Source organism: Danio rerio, chromosome 5 (genome assembly GCF_052040795.2).
Source record: "Danio rerio strain M-AB ecotype USA chromosome 5, GRCz13ab, whole genome shotgun sequence".
Classification (NCBI taxonomy): Eukaryota; Metazoa; Chordata; class Actinopteri; order Cypriniformes; family Danionidae; genus Danio; species Danio rerio.
In genome coordinates, this window is record NC_141025.1 from 16,145,386 (window position 1) to 16,155,984 (window position 10,599).

Genomic DNA, 10,599 nt, shown 5'->3' on the forward strand with positions numbered 1-10,599 from the left:
TAGCTTACGTAGAATAGACCCAGCGCCCACGTTGACGTACACACACACACACACACACATAAATATGTCTGTGTGTGTGTGTGTGTGTGTGTGTGTGTGTGTGTGTACACATCAATATATTAATATATATATATCAATATATATATTAATATATTGATGTATACACACACACACACACAAATAAATATGTCTGTGTGTGTGTGTGTGTGTGTATACATCAATATATATATATATATATATATATATATATATATATATATATATATATATATATGAATAGGGTTTCAGCAGGTTGTCAAGTCAAATTTAGGACCCTTTTAAGACTATTATAAATGAAATTTTAGACTTATACAAGGCTAAACACTAATGATTATTTCTAATGGCCCAGTTTGGCCAATGGAATTTTTTTTTTGCTAGCCAAATGACAAGTTTAACATTGTTAAAATTATATTCATTGTGGAGGCAATTACATTAAATCAAATGTTTTGTAAAAACTGTTTGAGTATAACTTCTATTCAACGCAACACATTTCTGTTATAAAACTCTAATTTTTTATGTTTATTTATAAATTTTATGTCTACTCGCCGTTACTTCAGTAAATAGTTTTTATATGAATAGAAGATTATGCAGCGAGATAAATTGTTCTGTCATTATCACGAGGAACTGTGTAATTGTTTTTAGGTTTCTTTCACTGATTTTATTAAGATGAATTGTAGGTGATCGGATGAATGTCAGCCCGATTGGGTAGCTTTACTTGAACAAAGGAAAATTAAGACCCGTTTAAAATTATTTAAGACATATTACACAATATTTCAGTGAATTAAATTTTTTTAAATTTAAGACATTAAGACTTTAAGACCTTGCGGACACTCTGATATAATCCCATATGAAATCATCCCAATCCAAAGTAAAATTATTAATTCTTAACAAATTAGTCATCTTGTGAAATTATATTTATATCCAAATATATAACAAAATCGCAGAAAAACTAAATATCCCAATGTCAGCTTTTCCCCAATATCGAGCAGCCCTAAACCATTCTAAACATTAACAATACATGTATCCTGAGGATCAAATATGCATATTAGAATCTGTATTAATGATGGTGATGAGGTTGTTGTTGCTAATGTATTTGTGATCAAATAAACATAGCTTTGGTGAAAAACAATTAAAACACACAAACACACACACACCTACAGTCATAATTCAAGTGGTTAAATGTCCATATTTCTCAATGCCATGATTAACGGCCACAATGTTTTTAAAATCCTTACAAATGCCTCAATATTGCACTGAGCTTGTATATGTAATTAAAGCTACAACCAAAAGGCAGATATGAAATCAGAGTCCCTCATTCTGATAGTGGAGGAGAAAAAAAAGAGAGCGTTTTTCAGCTCTCTTGGTGTAACAGATAAGACAGCTCCAGTAATCTGACTCTAAGACTCGGGATAAAGGCAGTTTGTCTCTTCGTGAGCCGTCTGTCAACACCTGCTTGGTAATTAGGCCTAATTATGAGAGAGAGTTCGCTTCCCCTTCATGTTATTAAATAAGCAGCAGCCGCGTCAGCCAGGTATCTCTCAACACAGGCAAAGGGCTGGCGACCTTCAGATCAAACACAGCCTCTATCTGTGCCCCCTGCGCTGCCACTTATACCCGAGGAGGGGGGGAGATGCAGTCATTTGAACGTGGGCTTCAAAAGATGGAGGACAGGCGGTCTGCATTCCTCTCCCCCCGTGCCGGGGAATCTGTGGATCCGGTGATGGGCAGACACACACCTCTGCCCAGGCCACTGTCATACGCTGCCATTCATAAATAAGCCCAACTAAGATCCTGGAGATTGTGGGAACGCAGAATGTGATTACTGTTGCCCTTGTGGAGCAGCTGGATGACATCTCTAAAGAACTGCCATGTCAAAGCATATGGGAAGTTTATGAAGTATGAGAAATTGAGGTTTATTGGGTTAGGTTACTTTAAAAATGTAATTAATTATGGGTTACACCATTAAAATGTTCATTTCTAACTGCTTTGTCTAAAAGAAAACCAAACAATCCTGCACACCATCAATACTTGCCAAATCATTTATTCAATTCATTTTCAATTCAATTCAAGTTTATTTGTATAGCGCTTTTCACAATAACCATTGTTTTAAAGCAGCTTTACAAAAGGTGCACATTGCATTACAATAAAATTCAGAAAACAAAAACACTTGTTGTTCGTTCAAACTACTTCTTTAAAATGAGCTGAAACAAAAATTCTTGAGTTTTTGAGGGGGACAACTTTATTGTTTTATGCTGAATCCACTTAAATTTAAAAAACAATACTTTAATTTAATTCCTTCATGTTGTCCCAACCCAAATTGATTGTGTAGAAGCCATAATTATTTACAGCATAGTTACCATAGTAACTAATAACTTTAACCATAAACTAGTAACTATTAAGGCTGTGCAATTGAAAATTGAAAATCGAAAATTCAGTTTTAATTTTGATTTTGATCATAACCCGCTCCTTTCCCGTTGTACTCATTTGTTGTTTTGCAAAGCTCAGTTTCACGTGAAAAATACTAAAAGTATGTAATGTAAATTTTGCAGCACGGGATGCACATCATTTAAGTACATTCGAATCATTCATGTTTTTCATGTTTAAATCGCAAAAGAGATCGCATTTCTAAAGTCATCTTAATGTGAGCGCTTTGATGGTCAAATTTGTGTCAAAATGCGCGGTTTAGTGATTAATCATTAAAGCCCCAATTGTGTAATAAACAAACAAGTGGAGAATCAAAAGACATGTGAAAGTGAAACCATAAATCAGAACCGTACTGGTATTAAAGTGACAGCGTGCAATATTCCTACTGCTGCCTGTTTTTATCATTAATCAAACAACAAAAAGAGAAAATCCCTCACTGTTCTTGACTGAAGGAATTTTGTAGCTTTGATGAAAGATTTTCTGACAGGGAAGATGCTTAAAGCACAGTTTGTTTCATATTTTTATACTACTGTTTTAATTTAAATTTTCTTATTTACGATGAGAAAAATAACTATATATATATAGAGTTAAATTCAGAAATGTTAGCCCTCCTAAATTATTACCGACCCTTTTCCCCCAATTTCTGTTTAACGGAAATATTTTTTTTCAACCCATTTCTAAACATATTTTTAATAACTCATTTCTAATAACTGATTTATTTTATCTGTCATGATGACAGTAAATAATATTTGACTAGATATTTTTCAAGATACTAGTATTCAGCTTAAAGTGACATTCAAAGGCTTAACTAGGGTAATCAGGCTAGTCACTTTATATCAGTAGTTTCTTCTGCAGACAATCAAAAATATATATTGCTTAAGCAGGCTAATAATATTGACCTTAAAATAGGTTTAAAAAAATGATAAAATAATAAATAAATACTAAAAAATAAAGCTGCTGTTATTCTAGCCAAAATAAAACTAATAAGCCTTTCTCCAGTAGAAAAAAAAACATAACAGGAAATACTGAGAAATATTCCTTGTTCTGTTAAACATCATTTGGGAAATATTTATAAAAAAAATTATAATATTCATAATAATAAAAAATTCAAAGGAGGGCGAATAATTGACTTCAACTGTATATCATTTTGAATAATGGTGATTACATTATGACCAAAATAATTCCCCATAATCTAGAAGCCCTAGTAACTAGTAGCTTTTAAAAGTTAGTTTATGAATTAATTTTCTTTTTGGCTTTATCTCTTTATTTATCAGGGGTCGCAGCGGTATGAACTGCCAACTTATCCAGCAAAATCATGCAGCAGATGCCTTTCCAGCTGCAACCAATCACCCCTTCCAGCTGCACCCATACATGCTTATGCTCATTCACACACATTACTATACGGACAATTTAGCTAACCAATTCACCAGTAGTGCATGTCTTTGGACTTGTGTGGGAAACCGGAACACCCGGAGGAAACCCACTCGAACACGGAGAGAACATGCAAACTCCACACAGAAATGCCTACTGGCCCAATCGGGACTCAAACCAGCGACATTCTTGCTGTGAGGCGACAGTGCACCCAAAGTTAAAGTTGTTGTACAGAACTATTTCGATTTCACGACTTTCATCAGATAGACTGAAATGTTAGATTAAATAAATTATTCAGTATTGACAGTGTGCAGTACTGTGCTCCTTTTGCCTTGTACTTGTACATGTGTAATGACAATAAACTTGAATCTAATCTAATTTAAAATGGGGGTTTGTCTGGAACCTAAGCCCAGGACCTCCCAGGTAACACACCCCGTTTCATCAAACATACCTGTCAATTTGTCACTAACCAATTCCTTAATTATGCATGTGCAATCATCTTAAATAAATATAAAAGCGCTACTTTTAAAAACATTAAATATTCTGCAAAATATATTTGTATGCAAGTACATTATAAGCAACTCCTATTTACAAAAATAATCTAATCTCTTACTTTTCTTTTTCAGTAATAATTCCTTAACTTAATTACACTACTTTTTATTACTCCTCTTGAGAGCAAAATGAGTTTACACTTTTTGAAGTATAGTTTTTTGATTTCACAGTTTTACATCACTTAAAAAAAAAAAAAACAATGATAAGGATACTGCGATAATGTATCTTTCATTTCAGATTGGTCAACGTGGTCAATCCAGCCTGATCTCACGAGGAAACATAACCATTTCACGTATTGTCAGAAAAGTGGCTAATTTGTATAAATTCATACGATTTGATTCATATGAAAACATACAATTTTTTTAAAGGAGGCAAGTGCCAACCCCCACCCCTATACCTAGCCATCATTGGAGGATGAGCATTTGTGTATAGACAGATGGGGACAAAACTGTTGGTACCCAGGCCCAGACTTTCATTAGTTGGCCTTTATTAATGCTTCAGTTGAACCACAAGTTGAAATTCATTTCAATTCATGTTTATTTCTATTATATTATTTCTTTTACAATGTAGATTGTGTCAAAGCAGCTTCACATAGAAGTTCTAGTAAACTGAAACTGCGTTGTAGTTCAGTTTAGTGTGGTTTAATTTTCACTGCTTAAAATCCAAACACTGAAGAGCAAATCCATGAGCAGCTCAGCAAGTAAAAACACAAGCAAGCCAGAGGTGCCAGTGGCGAGAAACAAAAAGCAACATCTGACGTTGAATAGTTTATTTTCAGTCATTTGATTTAACTACTTCAAGGTTTCAAGTTATTTCAGTAACCACTGTAGTGTTTCCTTCTACAATGGAAGGGTATCAGCAATTTTGTTCACATACATACATAGACAGCATCCCCAATAAGCGGTAGGTTTGGGAGTGGGGTTTTCCATCCAAAAGTATATACAAACACATTTACATAAGTAAAAATTAAATTACAGACTCAACTACTTGGTCAAATCTGCAGAATTTTTACAGGTGCAGTTTCCACGTGGGCCTACAAATAAGGCCTATAAACGCAGGGGCGGACTGGCCATCTGGCAATTCTGGCGAATGCCAGACGGGCCGGACCATTTTTTAAAAAGTGGGCCGGTTAGTTTTTAAAAAAAAAGTTATTTTTTATTCTATGTTTTTACATGCAGGCAGCTTTTATCTCGTCCAAGATGTGAATATTATGATGGCGATGATTATGGTAATAATGTAATAATAATAATAAAAATAGTAAATGTTAAGCATTTGGCACAATCCGTGATGGCTGGCTGGTTTTAAGAGGGGCCGACCCAATCAGAGGTTACGCGGACGTAATCAAAATCTGGCATTAATGTCAAAAAAACAGTAAGTGCAACACAAGCTAAGTGTCAGAGATCGACTTTGAAAAAAACGTGCAAAAAAAGGGCTCTAAAATCAAACGCTGCCAAATGCATAAAGTTAAATGAAATATTCTCAAAAAGTTTTTAATCGTTTGCTGCATTAGTGGACAGTAGCGCCATAGAGGAGGTAAGACGAAAACAGAAAAAATACTTCTAAGTCATTACACTAACATATACTAAGCCATTTTGACGCCATTCACACTACTTCTGACATTAACCAATACTGTGTTTAACAGTAAGCTTAGCGTAGAACTCCCATACATTTTAAAATGTTATTATAACGTGAGATCCAGGGTATATAAACTGCTGTATGCTACTGTACTAGCAATATTGTCTAACATGCCTAAAAAAACATAGGTATAGCAATAATACTGTAGGCATTTGTAGTGAACTCTAAATACATAGCTAGTTACTAAAGTAAAACATTAAATACAAGCACAGGTTACAGTGTGTAATTAATCCTTAGGTGGGGGTGGAGAGAATGACAACACTGCAGAGAATGACATATATTGTTATTTGTGAATAAAAGTGTTGCATGTCCATTTGTGTGTGTGTGTGTGTGTGTGTTTGTAATACACATTCACAGGTAACGGGTTGTTTTTGTTCCAGTTACATAAATTAAATGTTTAAATGTCTATTACATATGGTACTGCTTATATTATTTCACCATCTGTACACCAATATAAGTAGTGAATGTGCGTGTCCGTGATTGGGGCTGTATCGGTGTGGTAATGTGGGCTGGTGTGGCTACAGTGCCAGGGCTGAATTTTTGTCCCAGTCCACCCCTGTCTACACCCATGCCTGTTTCAAACAATCACCAGTCCCAATCTAAAACCCTATTTTAGAAATGGTATTGAATGTTTGAACAATCCAAGTGTTCGATAATACAACATCAATGAAAAAAAAAACATGAAGAGAGTCGAATGACATTCAAGTCTGTGTGCTGGAACTGTGGTCTCAACTCCCGGGCTGTAACTATATCATCATAACTCAGATGTTAGTCATTATTATTAAAACTACTACATCTTATCAGTTTCCCTCCTCTCACGCGCTTTCTAGCACATCTACATTTCCACATCACCGGGCCTAACACTTACAAAGTCATTAGTCAGCGTTTCTTTCCCCCATTTAAACAGGACACCCCCTTTGTACCGAAAAAGTCAAACTCTCCAGTGGAGGAAACAAATGTGGCAAACGTCCATTCAAAAGCAGAGTTAAACAAATATGGGAGGAAGTGCGGGGTACACACACAGACACACACATATACACACCCTTTATTGTGCTGCCGTGCGTTGCTAAAGGAAAACGGAGGGAAGGGGGGAGAATCTGGACTGGAAAAACAGCTCCGTGGAAGATAGAGAGCTGAAGCCAGACACAAGTGCTTCCACACCCACTGTCAGTCAGGATGACGGAGGCGAGCGACAGGCCGCATTGTTCCTGGCCATGGCGTGAATGCCACGCTGAGGCTGACACAGATAAGAGCTGAATGCATAGCTGCTCTTTGTGTGTGCGTGTGTGAGGCAAGCGACGGTGGCCACTTTGTCATTGCATCCGCACTTAAGGGGCTTTAGTGCTGATTAGCAAAGAGACCTGCAGGTAACACGTTGTTTATCTGTGAACATTATCACCTGCTTCCTTGCGGAGGTGTATTGAGGGATTTTGGTTTGCTGGATTGATGAAGATAGGTTCGCTGTACTGTAAATCACGGCTGTGATTTTACGGTAAAAACTGAAAAGCCTGCTATTAAAATGAAGACACTTGATTTTTTGCTGTTTGTTCAAACTACTTGTTTAAAATAAGCTGACATAACACAATTCTTAAGATTTTTTTAACTTAATTGTTTTATGTTCAAGACACTTACATCCGTAAAATCAATTACGTTTACTAAATCGGTTTGTGTTAGGACAACATAAAGAAATTGTGTGCAAGCCAGCATTCTTCACAGTGCAGGTTAAGTATTTTGTAATCCAGTTTTGTTTTAGTTTTTTCTGTTTATTGAGACTGTTGATAAGTCTCACCCCAGTAGAGACCTGGCACAACATATTTCGATCAACATTACAAACAATTATTAAAAAAAGAAACGCATAATTGCAGAACCAAATGCTTGAAAGAGCTGCAGGATATTGGAAAAATCTGAGATTACGATATTGAATTTTTCTGAGATACATATTGCGATATACTGTATCCGCTTGGTAAAATTTTACCAAATGATTAAATAGGAGTGATGTCCAGATCCGGTAACGTGTTCAGAAATCGGGCCCTATCACTCGGTTTGAGACTCATTTTATAATATAATATAATAAAATATAATAAATATAATATAATAATGTCAGTTTTTGTGTTATTGATTAATGCACTTAGTTTACCGAATTCATTCTATCATTTTCATTTTCTATCATTTTTTTTGATACAGCTGCAGATATGCACATCAATATAGCATCATTTGTGTGACACTGTATAACAATTAATATTTTTACAGTAATGTGACAGTTGGGTTTAGGGTAGGGAATGGAGATAGTGGTAGACGTTAATAATATACAATTTATTGGGTAATTTACTAAGTAACAACTAATACTCGGTACAACTACTGTTTTTACACCACTGCAATAGTTGTGTTTAAAATCAAATGATTCAGAATAGCACTATTTAGAAAAAAATCGTCACACTTTACTTCAACAAGGCTCAATTGTTGCTATTAGCAAGCAAACCAAGACTTTTGCATCAAAAAACTCCTAATTTGCTCCTTATTATTAATTATAGGGTAGTTTGGGTATTGGGTTAGGGATGTAGAATAAGATTATGCAGAAAATAAAGATTATAAGTAATAATAAGCAGCCAAAATCTCAATAACATGCATGCTAATAAGCAACTAGTTAATAGTGAGAATTGGTCCCTGAAGTGTTATCAAACTTATTAATTTTGATTGGTTGGGACGATAGGGGAAGTGAATCATGCATAACATAAATGAATCTACAAGTATAGATGAATGCAATAAAGCGAAGATAAAAGTTAAATAAACAGTGCATGCTCTATGGTTTTGTATATTTAAAAGTGAAAAAATTACTCAGCAAAGTTAACTAATGTTGCATATCTATTGCAGATGCACACATTGCAATATTGATGCTGAAATGATGTATTGTACAAGCCTAGCCTGAATGTACCAACAAATAAGAAATGTATACAAAAAGAAATTGCTTTAATCATGAACACGGGTGTCTTGACAATGTTAAAGTAGTACTTTTGAGAATTTCATGCGACTTCAGACCGAATACAAGTAGCATAATAAACAATATACCAGGGTTTGTGCAGGTTTCACAGAGTTATATTTAAGACTTTAAGACATTTAAGACCATTATGACTAAAATTTTAGACTCATAAAGCATTAAAGCCTAAGGAATTTTTCAAATGGCCCACATGGAAAGTTAAATACATTAATATTTAACAATATTAATGAATTGGTAAATTAACAATACAATAATAATTTAATATATACATATACATTACATATATATTTGATTCTAAATATTTGAAATATTGTGTAAAACAAGCTTGTATCCATACACTTTTTCCCCAACATAAACTTTCTTTAAAATCAAAATAATAAACAAATATTTTAAAGGTTTTAAGTAAATCTACATGGCGAACTGAAAGAAATGTTATTTTAAGGAAAATATTCTCTATTTATCATACCCAGTATGATAAATAGAGTTAATAATTACCTTTTTAAATAAAAATTTTAAGTTTTATTGAGATGGATTGTTGAGGATTGTATGGGTTTTGGCCTGATTGGTTTGCAATTTATGAACAAAGGAGAATTAAGAATTGTTTAAAAAAAAGATTTAAGACCTAAAACACAATATTTCAGTAAATTTAAGACTTTTTAAGACCCTGCATATACCTTGATATACAGACCGAGTGCGAATATAAAACCAACTTTACCTCAATCATTTAATTAAACCGCACAGGAACACTAGAAGCTCGTGTACGTTAGAAACACAGAAAGAGTAGGGATTCTAGTTACTAACGTAATCAGTCCAGACAAAACAGATCGCCAATGAGCCTGACAGTCTGCCTGAGTGAAGTATTTAAGAGTTGACAGCTGTGATAAACCACTGACAGCTTCATTACACAAACAAACCTGCGCGCACAACCGACTACAGCATGAAGAAGCACAAAACAGCGCGCGACCTAACTATATATATGTGTTATTAGTTTGTGTGGAATCAAGAGCATAGCTAGAACAAACATTGCACAATCTGCTCGCACTAGTGTAGGATGCAAACGCAGTACCTTGAATGATCGGCGGAATCCCGCGTGCAGCATGAAACAGATGAAATCACAACATGCGACAGCGAGTGTGATAAGACCCCGCAGCAGAAAAGAGCTGTCTTCAGCACTGCCTGAACTTTTAAATCCGACCTATCAAATTAAGGATACACAGTTTTTTGTTGATATTTAATTGGGGATTGAAAAAGTAATACAGTGTGAACAACTATTTATTGTTTTCTAATTTCGAATTTGATAAGTTTCTTTCAACTCACTCATTATCACTTATACTAGTATTTAGTTGTTTACTTTGTTAGTCGTTTAAAATGAATAAATGACCACAATAAACTAATAGTAAATAAATGTTAATATTAATAATCTTAATTTTTTCCGTGATTGATTACTCAACTATTATTTGACTAAATATTTTTCAAGATATTTCTATACAGCTTAAAGTGACATTTAAAGGCTTAACTATGTTAGGTTAACTAGGCAGGTTAGGGTAATTAGCCAAGATATTATATAACGATGGTTTGTTCTA

The 10,599-nt window shown here is 34.4% G+C and overlaps 1 protein-coding gene across 4 annotated transcripts in view; it reads right to left on the reverse strand.

Annotated features, from left to right (window-relative positions):
• The window catches only part of gnb1l (guanine nucleotide binding protein (G protein), beta polypeptide 1-like), a 68,906-nt gene extending 58,781 nt beyond the window's left edge, over positions 1 to 10,125 (reverse strand). For 3 of the 4 annotated variants that reach the window (XM_087251862.1, XM_087251860.1, XM_087251861.1), the window contains exon 1: positions 10,083 to 10,124. The gene's annotated coding sequence lies outside the window, so the exon portion shown is untranslated. 4 annotated transcript variants of the gene reach the window in all.
• Positions 10,126 to 10,599: the final 474 nt, after the last annotated feature.